The sequence below is a fragment of the Perissodus microlepis genome, chromosome 14 (genome assembly GCF_051167445.1).
Source record: "Perissodus microlepis isolate ML-2025 ecotype Zambia chromosome 14, ASM5116744v1, whole genome shotgun sequence".
Classification (NCBI taxonomy): Eukaryota; Metazoa; Chordata; class Actinopteri; order Cichliformes; family Cichlidae; genus Perissodus; species Perissodus microlepis.
The window spans coordinates 33,608,187-33,631,928 of NC_140474.1; the positions used below are offsets into that span (position 1 = coordinate 33,608,187).

Sequence of the window (23,742 nt, forward strand, 5' to 3'; positions counted from 1 at the left end):
CTGTTTTAAGACCTGTTTGCTCAACACGGGGATATAGAATTCTATAAGATAAAACCATAAATATGTGTGTCTGAGCCTTCTATCAAAAGTTACAGCTAACTTCATGAAGTTGTACAAAAACACTTTATTTCGCCGAGACAGTGCGTTTCTGACTATTACATGCATTTGAATGGAGTTCTCGCACGAAAACAAAGTATACGTTTTCATTTTGTGAATAACTTGAAAATCTTAGCTCAAACAGCTTTAAGACCTGTTTGCTCAACACGGGGATATAGAATTCTATAAGATAAAGCCATAAATACGTATATCCGAGCCTTCTATCAAAAGTTACAGCTAACTTCATGAAGTTGTACAAAAACACTTTATTTCGCCGAGACAGTGCGTTTCTGACTATTACATGCATTTGAATGGAGTTCTCGCACGAAACAAAGTATAGGTTTTCATTTTGTGAATAACTCGAAAATCTTAGCTCAAACAGCTTTAAGACCTGTTTGCTCAACACGGGGATATAGAATTCTATAAGATAACACCATAAATAAGTGTGTCTGAGCCTTCTATCAAAAGTTACAGCTAACTTCATGAAGTTGTACAAAAACACTTTATTTCACCGAGACAGTCCGTTTCTGACTATTACATGCATTTGAATGGAGTTCTCGCACGAAACAAAGTATAGGTTTTCATTATGTGAACAACTCCAAAATCTTAGCTGAACTGTTTTAAGACCTGTTTGCTCAACACGGGGATATAGAATTCTATAAGATAAAACCATAAATATGTGTGTCTGAGCCTTCTATCAAAAGTTACAGCTAACTTCATGAAGCTGTACAAAAACACTTTATTTCGCCAAGACAGTGCGTTTCCCGCTATTACATGCATTTGAATGGAGTTCTCGCCAGAAAACAAAGTATAGGTTTTCATTTTGTGAATAACTTGAAAATCTTAGCTCAAACAGCTTTAAGACCTGTTTGCTCAACACGGGGATATAGAATTCTATAAGATAAAGCCATAAATACGTATATCTGAGCCTTCTATCAAAAGTTACAGCTAACTTCATGAAGTTGTACAAAAACACTTTATTTCGCCGAGACAGTGCGTTTCTGACTATTACATGCATTTGAATGGAGTTCTCGCACGAAACAAAGTATAGGTTTTCATTATGTGAACAACTCCAAAATCTTAGCTGAACTGTTTTAAGACCTGTTTGCTCAACACGGGGATATAGAATTCTATAAGATAAAGCCATAAATACGTATATCTGAGACTTCTATCAAAAGTTACAGCTAACTTCATGAAGTTGTACAAAAAGGCTTTATTTCACAGTTCGTTTCTGACTATTACATTCATTTGAATGGAGTTCTCGCACGAAACAAAGTATAGGTTTTCATTATGTGAATAACTTGAAAATCTTAGCTCAAACAGCTTTAAAACCTGTTTGCTCAACACGGGGATATAGAATTCTATAAGATAAAACCATAAATATGTGTGTCTGAGCCTTCTATCAAAAGTTACATGTAACTTCATGAAGTTGTACAAAAACACTTTATTTCACCGAGACAGTGCGTTTCTGACTATTACATGCATTTGAATGGAGTTCTCGCACGAAACAAAGTATAGGTTTTCATTTTGTGAATAACTCGAAAATCTTAGCTCAAACAGCTTTAAAACCTGTTTGCTCAACACGGGGATATAGAATTCTATAAGATAAAACCATAAATATGTGTGTCTGAGCCTTCTATCAAAAGTTACAGCTAACTTCATGAAGCTGTACAAAAACACTTTATTTCGCCAAGACAGTGCGTTTCCCGCTATTACATGCATTTGAATGGAGTTCTCGCCAGAAAACAAAGTATAGGTTTTCATTTTGTGAATAACTTGAAAATCTTAGCTCAAACAGCTTTAAGACCTGTTTGCTCAACACGGGGATATAGAATTCTATAAGATAAAGCCATAAATATGTGTGTCTGAGCCTTCTATCAAAAGTTACATGTAACTTCATGAAGTTGTACAAAAAGGCTTTATTTCGCCGAGACAGTGCGTTTCTGACTATTACATGCATTTGAATGGAGTTCTCGCACGAAACAAAGTATAGGTTTTCATTATGTGAATAACTTGAAAATCTTAGCTCAAACAGCTTTAAAACCTGTTTGCTCAACACGGGGATATAGAATTCTATAAGATAAAGCCATAAATACGTATATCTGAGCCTTCTATCAAAAGTTACATGTAACTTCATGAAGTTGTACAAAAACACTTTATTTCACCGAGACAGTGCGTTTCTGACTATTACATGCATTTGAATGGAGTTCTCGCCCGACACAAAGTATAGGTATTCATTATGTGAATAACTTGAAAATCTTAGATCAAACAGCTGCAAAACCTGTTTGCTCAACACGGGGATATCGAATTTTATAAGATAAAGCCATAAATATGTGTATGTGCGTCTTCTATCAAAAGTTACAGCTGTCTTGAATGAAAGCATTATAGCAGCTTACCTCGATCATGTGGTAGAACAGACACGTGGGCCACCTACGTGTCCTCCTACGGCAGGAGTAGTTGCCACAAACCTTCAAAACAAAAAGAAATGATCAGGTGACACGAATAGATTTATACAGCCATAAGCAAGAGATTCTTCCTGCCTGTGGGCGTCAAACTATACCCCCCCCCCCCCCCCCCCCTCCTTACTGTAACTATCAAAACCATCATAGTCTAAAACTATCATCTCATATCAAAACTATCATAATCACATTATCTGACTTTATCAGTTATAACAATGAGAAACGGTAAACAATTTGGCAAATAAATGACTTATAATTGTGCTTACCTGGTCCAGATGATCCACAGTCCCTTTGCATTTGTTATAATCCAGGATGATGTGGGGCTTTCTCTTCCCAGAGTCCTGGACTTGTAGCTCACGGTGCCTGGTGCTCAATAAGACTACATTTTTTCTTTGCTTGGGGATGTAGGAAACCACAGCCTTGTCCCCCTGTAGCGACCTGGACGGGAGAAACGATCATCGAATCTTACTGCCCGATTAATTTGCTCAAATCTTTTTTTTGACATGGTAGCAGGAAACAGAAGAGCCCTGTCTCCCCATCCCACAGGCTTGTTGTCGTTTCATGTTGAGACCTGTACAGGCCAGCCAGCATCACAAGCCCCATGTAAGCCTGCAACTCCTCCTCATCTATGTCCTTCCAGTCTTTTACTGACCTGTTGCCCTGCAGGTTGGTGAAATGCAGGATTAGCTGCATAATGTCCTCTGCAAAAAAAAAGATGGAAAGTGCTCACAGGGCTGCTGATCCTACGAATTGCATAAGGGGTTGGTCCTGGGGTTAACATGGGAGGAGGAAAAAATGGCAGGACCTCTTCATGTGTGGGTTGCCACATGATTTCTCCATTTTTAGATCTCCACTGGCCATCCTCCAGTCTTGTCTCTTCCTCCTGCTCTTCTTCCTCCTTCTCCTCCTCCTCCTCCTCACACGAGCTGCAAAGCTCCTCGGTGCCTGGCAAAAATTCTTCTTCGCTGTCAGAAGTATCTCCACTGCTTGTGGTATCGTTTTCACTTTCTGAAGAGTGCAAAACTGCAGCAACAGCCTCCTCTAAACTGAGTGCACGCTTCATTGTGTCTGTGCAGAAATGACCACTCAGACCAGGCTGCAAAGTATTCTCATAGACTTCAAAGGTGCACCTGAATAAACATGCTATACCATACAGCCAATAAGAGAGAGGAGGCTCACTCTTGATCAAGAAAAAACATAAACGCACGCCTTTGATCTCTCTCTCTCTCTCTCTCTCTCTCCCCCACACACGCACACACACACGCACACACACACACACACACACACACACACACACACACATGCACATACATACACACACAATACCATTTTATGGTGGTTAGCTGTTTTATTGTCATGCATTTTACAAGGTAAGATAACCATGTCCTGCATTCAAAACAATGTCTATGGTGGTGCTGTGCCTAATATTGTGCTGGTGTATGCTGGGTAATGGCACAGCTAGTGACTGGGTGACTTTATTCACCCGCTTCGGCTGTTATCAGTCCATACAATGGGCGTTATTAGCACAAATCAGTCCCATAGATATGGACCATCTCCTGCTAGATTGTTCAGAAGGTTGTTATCATCCATCCAGATGGAGGATCACTAACAGGAGCGTGGGAAGCCTCCAGAATCCACTCTGGCTGGAATCCGGTGAATACAGCAGTGTTTACAGGTAAGACCATTTAAACGGACAGCATTTATAGAATGACTATTAAAAGTCAGCGAGTGTCAATAATGTTAATGTGGTTATGTTAGTAATACACCGAGTGCTAATATAACAGCTTTAAGATGCATTTGTAGATATTATTACATGTTTTGCCGTCTTTATGGTGCTAGCTTAAAGTTACAGTGTAAACGTTAGCTTATATTAGAGTAAAGCTGTTACTGTTTAAACGATGTTAGCGCAGAAATATTAGCTTCTGTCATGACTGATGAAGTTACTAGTTAATAAAGTTTCCAGTAAAGTGTTTAATCGCAGCCACAGATTGACAGCAAATATCTCGATTAGCTTCAGTGCATCTGTAATAAATATGTGCAAGTTTCAGTGCTTCGTTTAAACTGTATGATACTTATACTGACCCAGGGTCAGTGTAAAATACAATCCTAGCTGTGTGAACAAAGCCTGGCTCCTTTAATCCTGCATGAAAAACCTCAGGATGCAGGTTATTATTACTCTTTCCTGCTGGCACACCTGTCACACCTGAGAGTCAGCTAGAAACGTACAGTGACGTGGACATCATGCAAAGACTGCCAGACTCTGTAATACTGCAAATGATCAGTGACTCAAGTTAACACTAAACTTTAAACGGTACCTCTGTGTCTCTGTGTGCTGAACATTTAGGATTGAGTCAGGCTGCATCTGTGTTAGTCCTCTGACAGACTGGTGACCTGTCCAGGTGTGCTCTACCTATGACTACTGGGACAGGCTCTAGCTCCTGTAATAGAAATTTTCTGTTATTCTCATTTAAAGTATTTAAATGCTTATGCATATGCTTAGTTGTGACACTGTTATAGACTGTTCAGTGAAAGTTTCTAAAACTAGATGAACTTACTTCAGCAGTTTGAGAAAACAACTCCCTTTACAGGTGCTGATAACGCCAAGGGCACAAAACAGCATAACCATTGATCCGTTAGGTTTCATAGCGAGACACGTGAAGTGGCAGCGCTGACATGACTGAACTGTGATGTTTGATGTGTGTTTGCTCTCCTGTGCGCAGTAATAAATAGCTTGATCAAAATTCTTTCTGTGTTGCTGACTTTATTTAAAAAATTCCACGACACCCTCCACCCTCCCACTGTGAACATAAATTGAATATTCAGAAGACATTTGTTTAAATAGTTCTAGAAAATCTGAGCTGTTGGTGTGTCCTTGGATTGTGTGGTAATAATATTAGAGCTAGCAATCTTTCTTACTGAATCTCTACTATGAGTCATGTTACCTGAGATTAATTCTATGTTTACCTGTCAGCCTGGACGAGTGTGCTGCGTGAAGGAAATTAAATTAAATCAGATCTGAACTGCGTACATTTAAGGAACCTGTTCATATTTAATTGAAATATGAACCAGTGGTTTTTTGATTGCTGATTCCAAGAGAGTCTTTGTGGAAATCCTGTTTGGCTTTTTGTTATTTTAATTCTCTTTTCTGTTTTCCAGAACAGTTCTCCACAGTCACTGTCCACATGGGTCAGTGGGACCAAGAAGCACTCTGCTAATGTGTGGACTCTGACCAGCAACATCCAGCAGGACCCAGACAGCGTTTTCTATCTCCCAGCTGGAGTTTTTTGTTTGTCTGTGACTGGAGAGTCAGATTTTTGTTGAGCTTCACACTTGCAGAGGTAAGTCAGTTTGCAGAGATCCCTCCCACCCTGGCTTTTATGTGCTAGATTTCTTATCTGAAACAGTAATATTTCAGTGACTGCTGCTTATACCACAGGTTAATACACTCTACTGATCCCTGATAGGAGAATCATCAATTTTGCCAACAAAGAAGCCTGGTGGATGTTTGTTTACAGTCTGATGATGGGACATCATGCTCTGCATCTTCAAAGTTTGCCTCCTCATTATTATTCATACCCAGTAATGTGAAGTATGCTTATATCTACTATAACTGAACCAACCTGGTGCTCTTCATTGAGTCTGAATGTTGGATATTGTGTATCTCATGTTCTCTGGGCTTTGTTGTCCTCAGTCTTTTTGCAGGATCAGAAAACAAAACCAGGAGGCGCGTAAATGTTTCTTCTCCATGATGTTTCTTCAAATGTTTCTTCTGGATGATGATAAGACTGTGACACGGGATGCCACCTTTGGTCTTGTGATGAAGCAAAGCTCAGGAAGAAGTGTGATTAAATGGTACCCACATGTGTGCTGCTGAGAAGGATGTACAGGGGCACCTGCAGCCAAGTCCAAGCCTCAGGTTAGTTGTAGTTGCAGAATGCTATAGACTGAGACATCTAAGGCATCAAATGTTTGATTAAACGGATGAAAAAGAGAAGTTTCTTCCCTATAATTATCACTTCTTAAAATCTGTAGCAACTTCAAGTCTGTCAGCATGCTGAGCATGCTCAGAATGTGACAATATATTTTTGTTCAATATTTAATTTCTTTCAGTTGCAATTGTTAAATGAAAAAAAAATAAAAATATATTCTTATAATTTAGCAAACTAATTTATCAAAAAATATATATACATATATCTGTATTAGTTTTAATGAATTAATTTGACACCTGCATTGAAAATACCATATTGTATTCATACAGAATCAGTATGATATCATTGTTTGTCTGTTCACTGATTGTTGAAGCTAAGAGCTAGTTTGATCTGTTTAGATCTAAAGTATCCATAGTTGAGCTCTAATGTTTCTTCACCCCTTTGTGTGTGATATGTGATTTCCTACATGCTGGCAGAGCGGCAGTTTGTGCTCACAGATGGTGACGGTGTGGAGAGACGGTGGTGTTTCCTCAGAAGAACCAGCAGAGTCACAAAGGGCACTAGTCCATCTCACCACCTTGACTTGCTGACTGATGTTCGTCTGCACTGCACAGAGGAAATCAACTGACCGAGGTTTGTCCAGTGACGTGTTATGAAATGTATATTTGTTTTATGCTTACAGATATGTTTTTCTTGACAGAGGCTCTGCAGAGGTTAGACATAGCAGAGAAAATATGTGCTTTACATTTTACTGTGATTTATTGAGATATTTGTTGCCTGATGTTCAGCAGGAATGGAGAAATAGAATCAAAGGAAGATGTTTTTCCTGTTTTTATAATGATGTAAGTAAATCTTCAATATTATTTATTTGCTTGGTTATATTAGGAGTGTTTCTGAGTGGGGGAGAGAGGAGTCATCATCCAGGTAAAGTGACGTGGATCAGTGGATACACTTGTCTCCCCTTTAAAGGAGACAATCCAAGTCATCCTTAAATGTTAGTACTTTCAAATACACAAACATTTTAAAGGACAGAAATGAACATCCAACTTTGACTGTAATACAAAATAAATCTTTGCATGCGTGTTTTCAAACTCTCAGATGGGCAGGATATCAGTCTTGGACTGTCTAACCTGCCGGAGCAGCACTGAATGACCACCACACATGAGCATGTTCCTGCAACATTCAGCATCTGATCCTTCATCTGTGTGCTGCTGCTTTTGGTAAGTACAGTTATCCAACTACAGTACCTCTAAACACATGCCATCCATTTCTTTTCTTTTTTTTTTCTTTTTTTTGCCTGTCCCGTTTGGTTCTTTTGCCATCAGAATTATTGTCTAAAGGCGAAGAAAGATGCCCAACGGATTTACTTTACCAAATTGACCATCCCAGCCTTGCCGTAATGGTCTATTTGATATACCTTTTATTGTTTATTTTATTTATTTTTTATTTTCACTTGCTAGATACGGGACAGACTTGAATGAGGAAAAGAAAAGGGAGAAAGGAAGAGGGGGAAAACCAGCGGAGAAGAGGGACGGGGATAAAGAGCAAAAAAACAAAACCCAACTAAATGTATGTATCAATCACCTGGATCACCTGTTGAGAAAGAAAAAAGAAAACAAGCAGAAGAAAACGAGAGCAATACAATAAACAACATCACGATGATATATGGGAATATAACAGTAAATACTAAATATTAAACATTATTGTGCAGCACATAATATCGACAGCGCACAGTGTGCTTTGAGGTAGGAGCCAAAAAGGGTGTAGTTTGTGTGTGTGAGCACCCGTGTGTACACCTGTGAGCATGGACATGCTTGTTTTTAAAAGGTTCCTTCATGTAATGATCTGCTAGAGCAGGGGTGTCAAACTCAAATACACAGTGGGCCAAAATTCAAAACTGGAACAAAGTCGCGGGCTAACATTAATATAAAAAAAAAAAATCTTCCTCCAGATATGAGAATGAATCTTTTCTTATGGACTCAAACAAGTTTTGCTGGAAAACTGAATATGGAACAAGCAAAGCTTAATACTAAACTATATATATTAGCTGTATAATACCAGTAGGTCAGCTCTAATAGTAATTTGGTATGGCTTCGCGGGCCAAATGTAATTAGGCTGCGGGCCAGAGTTTGACACCTATGTGCTAGAGGGTGTGGGGAGCCACAGCCCCGTCCACCAGGGCATGAAGCAGGTATGGAGGAGATCAAAACTCCAGACATCCAGAGGCCCTCAGAACACAAGAGACCAAGGAAGACCAACAGAGGGGCAGCTGCGCCACTTCTGCCATCCATGTCTAACGGCCTGGTTACTTCCTGTCAGTTACTTTAGAAACCATATGGTCACCTGACCTAACACTGTTTCTTCTTCTTCCCCTTAATGTTGAAGTGTCAAATGTCAAACAGCTGGAGAGGAAACTACACCAGTGTGCTGGGATGTTTCAGCAACACGTGCCAGATGCTGTTCCTTCATGGTGACAGCACCAGAGACAGCCCCGCCTACCTCAGGACCTCGCCATTGATCATGATGATTATAATGATGACAGCGAGCGGAACTAAGACTGTAAAAATCCATGACCAGAATGTGTAGATGCTTTCTAATGTAATGTAATGTAATGAATACTGAGTTTTTGTCTCTCTTTTTTTTTCTCATTTGTTACTAACAAAGTTCACCAAACTCACATAGTTTACATTCTGTATGTTTCCATCAAGGTTTATTTTCGTAGAAATCATTGTTTTTCTCCTTTTCTCTTTTTCTCTTTTGTAATTGATGATAATTCAGTCAATATACTGCGCTGCTTCCTTTTATTGCGTCTCACATTGCTTTAAGTTTTTCAGTGTCCAGTTATTTTTTTACTGCTGTTTGAATTCTCTGTATGTTTGACCCTGTAGACTGTTTGATGGACTGCTTGTCTTCCTGTTTGTAACCGCCGCCTGTTTTTGACTAAAGATTTGGATTTCTGACTTTAACACAGCCTCTGCGTGTCCTCCCTTTGTGTCCTCTTCCTCTGTGAATGTGTTGCGTCACAGATTCATTTTATTAACAGCTTTCCCACAGTGAGTTGCATCAGCATTCATTCACAGCACATTTCAGAAGGATTCAGATTAATACAGTGATCTTATAGTCAGAATTATCCTGACAGAGTGCCACTGTAAATTATCTTTCATCAGGTCAATTTTAAAGTTCAGTATTTCAAAGCAGGAGTTATGAAGAATCATATTGGCATTAGGACTGTAACAATATGTACTTACAAAGTCAAAGTTTTTTAATTATGTTAGAATATTGGAAGACAATCAACTTTTTGTGTTTTCTGCATATTAATTATTCTGAAATAGAGATGGTGACCCTAACTGTACAGAAGCACTAAACAACTGACAATCTAACAGACATCATTGGCCTGAGCCGTCATGCACAGTGAGTCTGATTCTTTGCTGTGAGAGTATGACAAGCATGTTTCTGGTCAGTTTGGAACAAATAATATCACAATGTTGATCTTTTTTTCAATATTCCTTCTCTTTTACAACATAAACTGTGATCAAAGCTACTTATGTTCACAGCATGTAATAATACTGACAGTCCAGGGCATTGTGGTCTGTTGAGCTAGGGTTAGGGTTAGGGTTAGCAATTCAGACATATGTAATCAATATTAAACGTCTCTGACGTGGGCCACTGTCCGCAGTGTTGGGAAATCCATAGCAGGCTGGAACGAGTCAAGGTAGGTGAGCATCCACGAGAAGACACAGCAGATGCATCCTACTAATACTGACAGGACCAGGAGACTCCAGAAACCGAGCATCATCTCTTCAGTGCCATCCTCTCCTGTCACCCTCTCTGCCCGCAGCTCTTTGAGTATGGGGTGGAGAAGGGCGCAGAGAAACCCTTATTACTAATTCGTATTATAATTCAATTTTCATGAAATATTTATATTCAGTATCGGTCCTTTTATATTATAACCACGTATCCACCCAGGCTCATGGTGGGGCAGGGCTCTGTCCTGGGATGCTTGAGTGAAAGGTAATGTACACCCTGACCAGGTATCCAGTCTGTCAGAATTGTTTTCAATATTTGGTTCAAAAACATGAGTGAAAACAAAAATCCAACTAGGATTCTTGCATATGATGAATGAAGTCTGTCTTTGACTGTATTGTCCAGCTGATCCATCGAACCCCCAGCAGGTGAACCTTATTGATGACATAACACCGCAACAATGTAAAAAATTAAACAGCAACAGTCTAAATATAAAGTGCATTCTAAACTCCTCTTCAATAAATTATATGCAAAGAGTCATTCAGGACTGTAAAACGTGAACTACAGAACCCAGAGTCTTCATCATTAAATCTCTGGTTGCTTCATTTTTCTATACTATATCAGATACTTTAAAGGTTAGGTTAGGTAAAGTTGCACTGTCATTGTGAGGCAAAGTGTTTTATGTGTGTGTGTGTGTGTGTGTGTGTGTGTGTGTGTGTGTGTGTGTGTGTGTGTGTGTGTGTGTGCGTGTCATGAACGGCTATAAAATTCCTTTAATTACAGAACAAAGCGGGGTTTGAGTTCGAGTTACGGCAGACTGTCACTACTTGTAAATGGAACGCAGCCTTCCTACGGCGGACAGCTAATAACAGGAATCGGACGCGGTCCACCCAAGTCCACAGCAACCACCATAGCAACCGCCTAGCATGACCTTAAAAACATATTCTGTCTTCATAACTATCAAAAACGTGAAATGATTTGCAAAGTGTGACAGTGTTACAGCTGCAGAGAGCTATGGCGGTATCTATGGAAGCTGTTTACATAGCTAATAATATACGATGTAACCATGGAGACAGTCAGTCACGTGAGCTAGCGGTGCATGTTTACTACAGTAAATAAGGTGATTGTGTGCACAGCGTCCACACGCTGCAGAGGGTAAAGACATTACTTCAATATTGTTTTATATTGATATATATTTGCCTTCTGTTGACCATCACCTCAGGTTCACCATTACAGTTTCAGCCTACAGATACACACTGTCTAAATATGAACACATTCAAAAACTCATGTCTCAGAAATAAGCACAGCTGTTCATGTTTGTCATTATAGTTTTATTTGTAAGAAAATTATGAACTTCATATTGTGCATCAAATAAAAGAACATTTCACAACTCTGAGTCAACAGAAACAGGTAACAGAAATGTCTCTAATGTGTACAGTGTAGTGTAAGCATTAAAAGATCATAAAGGAAAAACTAACATTTATGTGAAACTAATTGTAATAAAAAATGAGCAGGTGCTTTATAGATTTAAAAGAAAGAATCTGAAAACAACACTTTTTTGGTCTAAGTGATCAAAAGAACTGATGTTCAAGAACAAACCGTAGCTGCACTAATATTACACATCTCGATTGTTGTGGTGAACAGACATGTTGCTTTTAAAACCACATGCAGTGTGTGGCCATGACTGTTCACTGAGACCATGAACGCCACTTCGCTGAAGCATTCTTCTTCTTCTTCTTCTTCTTCTTCTTCTTACCATTAAAATGGAAGCAGAAAGAGCTGCTTTGATCTACTGAAAGGAAAAAGCAGAACATCTGAGCTGAAACCAGTCAGCTGAAATCATTAAGACAGGAACAATCATTCAATGCAGTGTCTCAGGTGGCTTAGCCTGTTACAACTGTTGATACAAGCTAAATACGGTTAACACACAGTATCAGGGAGCTCCAGTGTGGGAACTAGTGGCTTTACGTTTGTAGTCATTTAACTTTCATCCATTCATTCATTTAATTCAGGAGGAAGAAATGTCAGGTCGGTGCAGGCTGGTTACATGCATTTGGTCCCATGCTGTCTTTAACTAAATGACTTGGTTCATTTTATGGCTGAGCTGTATGTGGGGTTATATCATGTTATTTGGGCAGGAGTACCTGTCCCCTGTTAGACTTAGAAAGTTTCTCCATAAGTAGAGTTTCCAACTCTTATAGCACATCTGTGGCTTTTTGGTGGCTCTTTTTGCCCCACACTGGTTGTGAGTGTGTAAAATAGCCCCACTAGTTCTTTTGGGTTGCAGTTAACTTGGGAGGAAGGGGTGAATCTGCCATGACTAGATGAATAACAATTATCTGGGATACATAAATTTCATAATGCATGCATATATCTCTATAAACCTGCCTGAGGGCTGCCATTTTTTACATTCAGTTATTTCTCTGTTGGAACTAAATAATGAATGTGTTACAGTTAAAGTGAAACACTGGCCAGTGTAAATGGCTCATAGGGACATAGAAACCTTTAAATTAAACCCTATCACCTGATATCGAGTGTCAAACAATATCAAAGCTGTAAAATCTGTTTACAGTCAGAATTTTTAAAAACTATGATTGTAAATAAATTCAAACATAGTGCTGAATATCAACACTGTGATTTCTTAGATTGTAAGCTTTACTTTAGTGCAACCAGTTGTAGAAGCCGTCACTCCAAACGTCTTTTGATAACAAGAAAAAAATACCTTTTCAGTACATGGCCTGAAGTTCTTCTCCGACATCTTCTGCCATCAGCTTTGTCTGCTGGTTTGAAGACAATAAACCACAAAAAAGATGATTTAGTCACTTTGTCTGCATCATGCAGCTCGAATGTGTCGTGTAACGATGTTGAATAGCCGTCGTTATCCCTCTGCTGTCAGTAGGATTGTACTGTAAAGCATCTCATTGATATGTGAGGAATGCTAATGTAACACGATAACAGACTTACATCATTAAAATATAAAGGGCAGGAGATATTTAGATATTTTTATATTTATATTACATTTTATAGCTGACAGGTAAATAGATAGAATTTACTAAATAGCTGGATGAACATGAAAAATATGTCCATAATCACAAATGACCATGAGAGCCAGTAGAATTAATTCAACTGGACACTCAAAAGACGTCCTTAAATGCTCTTTAGGTGGCAAAACAAATGAACAAACAGTTAATCGCTTACTTGAGATGAAATCTGCTCAGCTACTTTGAAAACAGCTTCTAACTGGTTCCTCCTTTAACAGGATGACTGCTCAGGGGTAAGGCCATCATGTAGTCCAGCAACCTTTATGGTTCTGCTTTGATTCACCAGGAACTATTAGGGAAACCTTCCAGCGCCTCCTGTGAAAGACACAGGGATAAACACAAACATTTGGTCACAACACTGTGGAACATGTTAATACATGTTCCACAGTGTTCCAGTTTGATTTTCTCATCCTGTGGACAACAACATACATGGATGCAGGTTTATTGTTAATTTTTGTAAGGTTTATTTACTGAACATATCCAGCTGCAGCTCCACTGTGATCCTGAACTGGATAAGCACTTAAGAAATGTGTCAATAAATGGACGTACATCAACTTACTATGTTTATCCAAACAGACTGGACCAATAATGCTTCACTGAGTTACAGTGTAAGAATGTCTTGTGCTGATATACCTGCAAACTTTACAACAAAGGCTTTTCAGCTGTCCTCTATGTCAGCTAACACATTTATATTCATGTCACACTTATTTCTGCTTTCCCATTTTATAATTATTACTTACATTTTGATTAGATTCAGGTGACTCAGCAGTCCCACACTGACAGATGAAACTTCTGTGGAAGAAGAATCTGAATTTTTTTGATTTCCAATCTAGTTAAACTATTAAGCATCTTTGCCATAAATATGTGTATGTGAGTCTTCTATCAAAAGTTATAGCTATCTCTATGAAGTTGATGAAAACGTTTTATTTCGCTAAGACAGTGCGTTTCTTACGATCCCATGCATTTGAATGGGGAACTCGCCCGAAACAAAGTATAGGTTTTCATTATGTGAATAACTTGAAAATCGTAGCTCAAACAGCTGCAAAACCTGTTTACCCAGCACGGGGATATAGAATTATATAAGATAAAGCCATCAATACGTATATCTGAGCCTTCTAACAAAAGTTACAGCTAACTTCATGAAGTTGTACAAAAACACTTTATTTCGCCGAGACAGTGCGTTTCTGACGATTACATGCATTTGAATGGAGTTCTCGCACGAAACAAAGTATAGGTTTTCATTTTGTGAATAACTTGAAAATCTTAGCTCAAACAGCTGCAAAACCTATTTCCCCAGCACGGAGATGCTGAATTCTATTAGGCAAAGCTATAAATACGTGTGTCTGAGTCTTCTATCAAAAGTTACAGCTAACTTTATGAAGTTGTACAAAAACGCTTTATTTCACCACGTTAGTGCGTTTCTCGCTATTACATGCATTTGAATGGAGTTCTCGCCCGACACAAAGTATAGGTTTTCATTTTGTGAATAACTTGAAAATCTTAGCTCAAACAGCTGCAAAACCTGTTTGCCCAGCACGGGGATATTAAATTCTACAAGATAAAGCCGTACATATGTGTGTCTGAGTCTTCTATCAAAAGTTATAGCTATTTATATGAAGTTGTACAAAAACGCTTTCTTTCGTCAAGACAGTGCGTTTCTGACTATTACATGCATTTGAATGGGGAACTCGCCCGACACAAAGTATAGGTTTTCATTTTGTGAATAACTTGAAAATCTTAGCTCAAACAGCTGCAAAACCTATTTGCCCAGCACGGAGATGCTGAATTCTATAAGATAAAGCCGTACATATGTGTGTCTGAGTCTTCTATCAAAAGTTACAGCTATTTATATGAAGTTGTACAAAAACGCTTTCTTTCGTCAAGACAGTGCGTTTCTTATGATTACATGCATTTGAATGGGGAACTCGCCCGAAACAAACTATAGGTTTTCATTTTGTGAATAACTTGAAAATCTTAACTCAAACAGCTGCAAAACCTATTTGCCCAGCACGGAGATGCTGAATTTTATAAGGCAAAGCTATAAATATGTCTGTCTGAGTCTTCTAACAAAAGTTACAGCTATGTTCATGAAGTTGTACAAAAACGCTTTATTTCGCTAAGACAGTGCGTTTCTCGCTATTACATGCATTTGAATGGAGTTCTTGCCCGACACAAACTATAGGTTTTCATTTTGTGAATAACTTGAAAATCTTAGCTCAAACAGCTGCAAAACCTATTTGCCCAGCACGGAGATGCTGAATTCTATAAGATAAAGCCGTACATATGTGTGTCTGAGTCTTCTATCAAAAGTTACAGCTATTTATATGAAGTTGTACAAAAACGCTTTCTTTCGTCAAGACAGTGCGTTTCTTATGATTACATGCATTTGAATGGGGAACTCGCCCGAAACAAACTATAGGTTTTCATTTTGTGAATAACTTGAAAATCTTAACTCAAACAGCTGCAAAACCTATTTGCCCAGCACGGAGATGCTGAATTCTATAAGATAAAGCCGAACATATGTGTGTCTGAGTCTTCTATCAAAAGTTACAGCTATTTATATGAAGTTGTACAAAAACGCTTTCTTTCGTCAAGACAGTGCGTTTCTTACAATTACATGCATTTGAATGGGGAACTCGCCCGAAACAAATTATAGGTTTTCATTATGTGAATAACTTGAAAATCTTAACTCAAACAGCTGCAAAACCTATTTGCCCAGCACGGGGATGCTGAATTCTACAAGATAAAGCCGAACATATGTGTGTCTGAGTCTTCTAACAAAAGTTACAGCTATGTTCATGAAGTTGTACAAAAACGCTTTATTTCGCTAAGACAGTGAGTTTCTCGCTATTACATGCATTTGAATGGAGTTCTCGCCCAAAACAAAGTATAGGTTTTCATTTTGTGAATAACTTGAAAATCTTAGCTCAAACAGCTGCAAAACCTATTTGCCCAGCACGGAGATGCTGAATTCTATAAGATAAAGCCGTGTGTCTGAGTCTTCTATCAAAAGTTACAGCTATTTATATGAAGTTGTACAAAAACGCTTTCTTTCGTCAAGACAGTGCGTTTCTTACGATTACATGCATTTGAATGGGGAACTCGCCCGAAACAAACTATAGGTTTTCATTATGTGAATAACTTGAAAATCGTAGCTCAAACGGCTGCAAATCCTGTTTGCCCAGCACGGGGATATTAAATTCTACAAGATAAAGCCGAACATATGTGTGTCTGAGCCTTCTATCAAAAGTTATAGCTATGTTTATGAAGTTGTACAAAAACGCTTTCTTTCGTCAAGACAGTGCGTTTCTTACAATTACATGCATTTGAATGGGGAACTCGCCCGAAACAAACTATAGGTTTTCATTATGTGAATAACTTGAAAATCTTAGCTCAAACAGCTGCAAAACCTGTTTGCCCAGCACGGGGATATTGAATTGTATAAGATAAAGCCGTACATATGTGTGTCTGAGTCTTCTATCAAAAGTTACAGCTATTTATATGAAGTTGTACAAAAACGCTTTATTTCGCTAAGACAGTGAGTTTCTCGCTATTACATGCATTTGAATGGAGTTCTCGCCCGACACAAAGTATAGGTTTTCATTATGTGAATAACTTGAAAATCGTAGCTCAAACAGCTGCAAAACCTATTTGCCCAGCACGGGGATATTAAATTCTACAAGATAAAGCCGAACATATGTGTGTCTGAGTCTTCTAACAAAAGTTACAGCTATTTATATGAAGTTGTACAAAAACGCTTTATTTCGCTAAGACAGTGAGTTTCTCGCTATTACATGCATTTGAATGGAGTTCTCGCCCGACACAAAGTATAGGTTTTCATTTTGTGAATAACTTGAAAATCTTAGCTCAAACAGCTGCAAAACCTATTTGCCCAGCACAGAGATGCTGAATTCTATAAGATAAAGCCGTACATATATGTGTCTGAGTCTTCTATCAAAAGTTACAGCTATTTATATGAAGTTGTACAAAAATGCTTTCTTTCGTCAAGACAGTGCGTTTCTTACGATTACATGCATTTGAATGGGGAACTCGCCCGAAACAAAGTATAGGTTTTCATTATGTGAATAACTTGAAAATCTTAACTCAAACAGCTGCAAAACCTATTTGCCCAGCACGGGGATGCTGAATTCTATAAGATAAAGCCGTACATATATGTGTCTGAGTCTTCTATCAAAAGTTACAGCTATTTATATGAAGTTGTACAAAAACGCTTTCTTTCGCTAAGACAGTGAGTTTCTCGCTATTACATGCATTTGAATGGAGTTCTCGCCCAAAACAAACTATAGGTTTTCATTTTGTGAATAACTTGAAAATCTTAGCTCAAACAGCTGCAAAACCTATTTGCCCAGCACGGAGATGCTGAATTCTATAAGATAAAGCCGTACATATATGTGTCTGAGTCTTCTATCAAAAGTTACAGCTATTTATATGAAGTTGTACAAAAACGCTTTCTTTCGCTAAGACAGTGAGTTTCTCGCTATTACATGCATTTGAATGGAGTTCTCGCCCGACACAAAGTATAGGTTTTCATTTTGTGAATAACTTGAAAATCTTAGCTCAAACAGCTGCAAAACCTATTTGCCCAGCACGGAGATGCTGAATTCTATAAGATAAAGCCGTACATATATGTGTCTGAGTCTTCTATCAAAAGTTACAGCTATTTATATGAAGTTGTACAAAAACGCTTTCTTTCGTCAAGACAGTGCGTTTCTTACGATTACATGCATTTGAATGGGGAACTCGCCCGAAACAAACTATAGGTTTTCATTATGTGAATAACTTGAAAATCGTAGCTCAAACGGCTGCAAATCCTGTTTGCCCAGCACGGGGATATTGAATTGTATAAGATAAAGCCGTACATATGTGTGTCTGAGTCTTCTATCAAAAGTTACAGCTATTTATATGAAGTTGTACAAAAACGCTTTATTTCGCTAAGACAGTGAGTTTCTCGCTATTACATGCATTTGAATGGAGTTCTCGCCCGACACAAAGTATAGGTTTTCATTTTGTGAATAACTTGAAAATCTTAGCTCAAACAGCTGCAAAACCTATTTGCCCAGCACGGGGATATTGAATTGTATAAGATAAAGCCGTACATATGTGTGTCTGAGTCTTCTAACAAAAGTTACAGCTATTTATATGAAGTTGTACAAAAACGCTTTATTTCGCTAAGACAGTGAGTTTCTCGCTATTACATGCATTTGAATGGAGTTCTCGCCCGACACAAAGTATAGGTTTTCATTTTGTGAATAACTTGAAAATCGTAGCTCAAACAGCTGCAAAACCTATTTGCCCAGCACGGAGATGCTGAATTCTATAAGATAAAGCCGTACATATGTGTGTCTGAGTCTTCTATCAAAAGTTACAGCTATTTATATGAAGTTGTACAAAAACGCTTTCTTTCGTCAAGACAGTGCTTTTTCTTACGATTACATGCATTTGAATGGGGAACTCGCCCGAAACAAAGTATAGGTTTTCATTATGTGAATAACTTGAAAATCGTAGCTCAAACAGCTGCAAAACCTATTTGCCCAGCACGGGGATATTAAATTCTACAAGATAAAGCCGAACATATGTGTGTCTGAGTCTTCTAACAAAAGTTACAGCTATTTATATGAAGTTGTACAAAAACGCTTTATTTCGCTAAGACAGTGAGTTTCTCGCTATTACATGCATTTGAATGGAGTTCTCGCCCGACACAAAGTATAGGTTTTCATTTTGTGAATAACTTGAAAATCTTAGCTCAAACAGCTGCAAAACCTATTTGCCCAGCACAGAGATGCTGAATTCTATAAGATAAAGCCGTACATATATGTGTCTGAGTCTTCTATCAAAAGTTACAGCTATTTATATGAAGTTGTACAAAAACGCTTTATTTCGCTAAGACAGTGAGTTTCTCGCTATTACATGCATTTGAATGGAGTTCTCGCCCGACACAAAGTATAGGTTTTCATTTTGTGAATAACTTGAAAATCTTAGCTCAAACAGCTGCAAAACCTATTTGCCCAGCACAGAGATGCTGAATTCTATAAGATAAAGCCGTACATATATGTGTCTGAGTCTTCTATCAAAAGTTACAGCTATTTATATGAAGTTGTACAAAAATGCTTTCTTTCGTCAAGACAGTGCGTTTCTTACGATTACATGCATTTGAATGGGGAACTCGCCCGAAACAAAGTATAGGTTTTCATTTTGTGAATAACTTGAAAATCTTAGCTCAAACAGCTGCAAAACCTATTTGCCCAGCACGGAGATGCTGAATTCTATAAGATAAAGCCGTACATATATGTGTCTGAGTCTTCTATCAAAAGTTACAGCTATTTATATGAAGTTGTACAAAAACGCTTTCTTTCGTCAAGACAGTGCGTTTCTTACGATTACATGCATTTGAATGGGGAACTCGCCCGAAACAAACTATAGGTTTTCATTATGTGAATAACTTGAAAATCGTAGCTCAAACGGCTGCAAAACCTATTTGCCCAGCACGGAGATGCTGAATTCTATAAGATAAAGCCGTACATATGTGTGTCTGAGTCTTCTATCAAAAGTTACAGCTATTTATATGAAGTTGTACAAAAACGCTTTCTTTCGTCAAGACAGTGCGTTTCTTATGATTACATGCATTTGAATGGGGAACTCGCCCGAAACAAACTATAGGTTTTCATTTTGTGAATAACTTGAAAATCTTAACTCAAACAGCTGCAAAACCTATTTGCCCAGCACGGAGATGCTGAATTCTATAAGATAAAGCCGTACATATGTGTGTCTGAGTCTTCTAACAAAAGTTACAGCTATTTATATGAAGTTGTACAAAAACGCTTTATTTCGCTAAGACAGTGCGTTTCTCGCTATTACATGCATTTGAATGGAGTTCTTGCCCGACACAAACTATAGGTTTTCATTTTGTGAATAACTTGAAAATCTTAGCTCAAACAGCTGCAAAACCTGTTTGCCCAGCACGGGGATATTGAATTGTATAAGATAAAGCCGTACATATGTGTGTCTGAGTCTTCTATCAAAAGTTACAGCTATTTATATGAAGTTGTACAAAAACGCTTTATTTCGCTAAGACAGTGAGTTTCTCGCTATTACATGCATTTGAATGGAGTTCTCGCCCGACACAAAGTATAGGTTTTCATTTTGTGAATAACTTGAAAATCTTAGCTCAAACAGCTGCAAAACCTATTTGCCCAGCACGGAGATGCTGAATTCTATAAGATAAAGCCGTACATATGTGTGTCTGAGTCTTCTATCAAAAGTTACAGCTATTTATATGAAGTTGTACAAAAACGCTTTCTTTCGTCAAGACAGTGCTTTTTCTTACGATTACATGCATTTGAATGGGGAACTCGCCCGAAACAAAGTATAGGTTTTCATTTTGTGAATAACTTGAAAATCTTAGCTCAAACAGCTGCAAATCCTGTTTGCCCAGCACGGGGATATTAAATTCTACAAGATAAAGCCGTACATATGTGTGTCTGAGTCTTCTATCAAAAGTTATAGCTATGTTTATGAAGTTGTACAAAAACGCTTTATTTCGCCAAGACAGTGAGTTTCTCGCTATTACATGCATTTGATTGGAGTTCTCGCCCGACACAAAGTATAGGTTTTCATTTTGTGAATAACTTGAAAATCTTAGCTCAAACAGATGCAAATCCTGTTTGCCCAGCACGGGGATATTAAATTCCACAAGATAAAGCCGAACATATGTGTGTCTGAGCCTTCTATCAAAAGTTATAGCTATGTTTATGAAGTTGTACAAAAACGCTTTCTTTCGTCAAGACAGTGCGTTTCTTACAATTACATGCATTTGAATGGGGAACTCGCCCGAAACAAACTATAGGTTTTCATTATGTGAATAACTTGAAAATCTTAGCTCAAACAGCTGCAAAACCTGTTTGCCCAGCACGGGGATATTGAATTGTATAAGATAAAGCCGTACATATGTGTGTCTGAGTCTTCTATCAAAAGTTACAGCTATTTATATGAAGTTGTACAAAAACGCTTTATTTCGCTAAGACAGTGAGTTTCTCGCTATTACATGCATTTGAATGGAGTTCTTGCCCGACACAAACTATAGGTTTTCATTTTGTGAATAACTTGAGAATCGTAGCTCAAACAGCTGCAAAACCTATTTGCCCAGCACGGAGATGCTGAATTCTATAAGATAAAGCCGTACATATGTGTGTCTGAGTCTTCTATCAAAAGTTACAGCTATTTATATGAAGTTGTACAAAAACGCTTTCTTTCGTCAAGACAGTGCTTTTTCTTACGATTACATGCATTTGAATGGGGAACTCGCCCGACACAAAGTATAGGTTTTCATTATGTGAATAACTTGAAAATCGTAGCTCAAACAGCTGCAAAACCTATTTGCCCAGCACGGGGATATTAAATTCTACAAGATAAAGCCGAACATATGTGTGTCTGAGTCTTCTAACAAAAGTTACAGCTATTTATATGAAGTTGTACAAAAACGCTTTCTTTCGCTAAGACAGTGAGTTTCTCGCTATTACATGCATTTGAATGGAGTTCTCGCCCGACACAAAGTATAGGTTTTCATTATGTGAATAACTTGAAAATCTTAGCTCAAACAGCTGCAAAACCTATTTGCCCAGCACAGAGATGCTGAATTCTATAAGATAAAGCCGTACATATATGTGTCTGAGTCTTCTATCAAAAGTTACAGCTATTTATATGAAGTTGTACAAAAACGCTTTATTTCGCTAAGACAGTGAGTTTCTCGCTATTACATGCATTTGAATGGAGTTCTCGCCCGACACAAACTATAGGTTTTCATTTTGTGAATAACTTGAAAATCTTAGCTCAAACAGCTGCAAAACCTATTTGCCCAGCACAGAGATGCTGAATTCTATAAGATAAAGCCGTACATATATGTGTCTGAGTCTTCTATCAAAAGTTACAGCTATTTATATGAAGTTGTACAAAAATGCTTTCTTTCGTCAAGACAGTGCGTTTCTTACGATTACATGCATTTGAATGGGGAACTCGCCCGAAACAAAGTATAGGTTTTCATTATGTGAATAACTTGAAAATCTTAGCTCAAACAGCTGCAAAACCTATTTGCCCAGCACGGGGATATTAAATTCTACAAGATAAAGCCGAACATATGTGTGTCTGAGTCTTCTATCAAAAGTTATAGCTATGTTTATGAAGTTGTACAAAAACGCTTTATTTCGCCAAGACAGTGAGTTTCTCGCTATTACATGCATTTGAATGGAGTTCTCGCCCGACACAAAGTATAGGTTTTCATTTTGTGAATAACTTGAAAATCTTAGCTCAAACAGATGCAAATCCTGTTTGCCCAGCACGGAGATGCTGAATTCTATAAGATAAAGCCGTACATATATGTGTCTGAGTCTTCTATCAAAAGTTACAGCTATTTATATGAAGTTGTACAAAAATGCTTTCTTTCGTCAAGACAGTGCGTTTCTTACGATTACATGCATTTGAATGGGGAACTCGCCCGAAACAAAGTATAGGTTTTCATTATGTGAATAACTTGAAAATCTTAGCTCAAACAGCTGCAAAACCTATTTGCCCAGCACGGGGATATTAAATTCTACAAGATAAAGCCGAACATATGTGTGTCTGAGTCTTCTATCAAAAGTTATAGCTATGTTTATGAAGTTGTACAAAAACGCTTTATTTCGCCAAGACAGTGAGTTTCTCGCTATTACATGCATTTGAATGGAGTTCTCGCCCGACACAAAGTATAGGTTTTCATTTTGTGAATAACTTGAAAATCTTAGCTCAAACAGATGCAAATCCTATTTGCCCAGCACGGGGATATTAAATTCTACAAGATAAAGCCGAATATATGTGTGTCTGAGTCTTCTATCAAAAGTTATAGCTATTTATATGAAGTTGTACAAAAACGCTTTCTTTCGTCAAGACAGTGCGTTTCTTACGATTACATGCATTTGAATGGGGAACTCGCCCGAAACAAAGTATAGGTTTTCATTTTGTGAATAACTTGAAAATCTTAGCTCAAACAGTTTCAAAACCTATTTGCCCAGCACGGAGATGCTGAATTCTATAAGATAAAGCCGTACATATATGTGTCTGAGTCTTCTATCAAAAGTTACAGCTATTTATATGAAGTTGTACAAAAACGCTTTCTTTCGTCAAGACAGTGAGTTTCTCGCTATTACATGCATTTGAATGGAGTTCTCGCCCAAAACAAAGTATAGGTTTTCATTTTGTGAATAACTTGAAAATCTTAGCTCAAACAGCTGCAAAGCCTATTTGCCCAGCACGGAGATGCTGAATTCTATAAGATAAAGCCGTACATATGTGTGTCTGAGTCTTCTATCAAAAGTTACAGCTATTTATATGAAGTTGTACAAAAACGCTTTCTTTCGCTAAGACAGTGAGTTTCTCGCTATTACATGCATTTGAATGGAGTTCTCGCCCAAAACAAAGTATAGG

At 38.0% G+C, this 23,742-nt stretch overlaps 2 long non-coding RNA genes across 5 annotated transcripts; both read left to right on the top strand.

Annotated features, from left to right (window-relative positions):
- Positions 1-3,035: 3,035 nt before the first annotated feature.
- On the top strand, positions 3,036-6,240 carry LOC146374279 (uncharacterized). 4 transcript variants are annotated; one of them, XR_014802225.1, is made up of 4 exons: positions 3,036-3,158; positions 4,150-4,230; positions 5,712-5,893; positions 5,992-6,240. It is a non-coding gene; the product is annotated as an uncharacterized LOC146374279 (long non-coding RNA). The 4 variants fall into 4 exon arrangements; XR_014802224.1 differs by having other exon boundaries at positions 3,037-3,658; XR_014802223.1 differs by lacking the exon at positions 3,036-3,158 and having other exon boundaries at positions 3,759-4,230.
- A 1,485-nt stretch (positions 6,241-7,725) lies between these two features.
- On the top strand, positions 7,726-9,450 carry LOC146374280 (uncharacterized). Its single transcript, XR_014802228.1, has 2 exons — positions 7,726-8,053; positions 8,870-9,450. It is a non-coding gene; the product is annotated as an uncharacterized LOC146374280 (long non-coding RNA).
- The last annotated feature ends 14,292 nt before the right edge of the window (positions 9,451-23,742 follow it).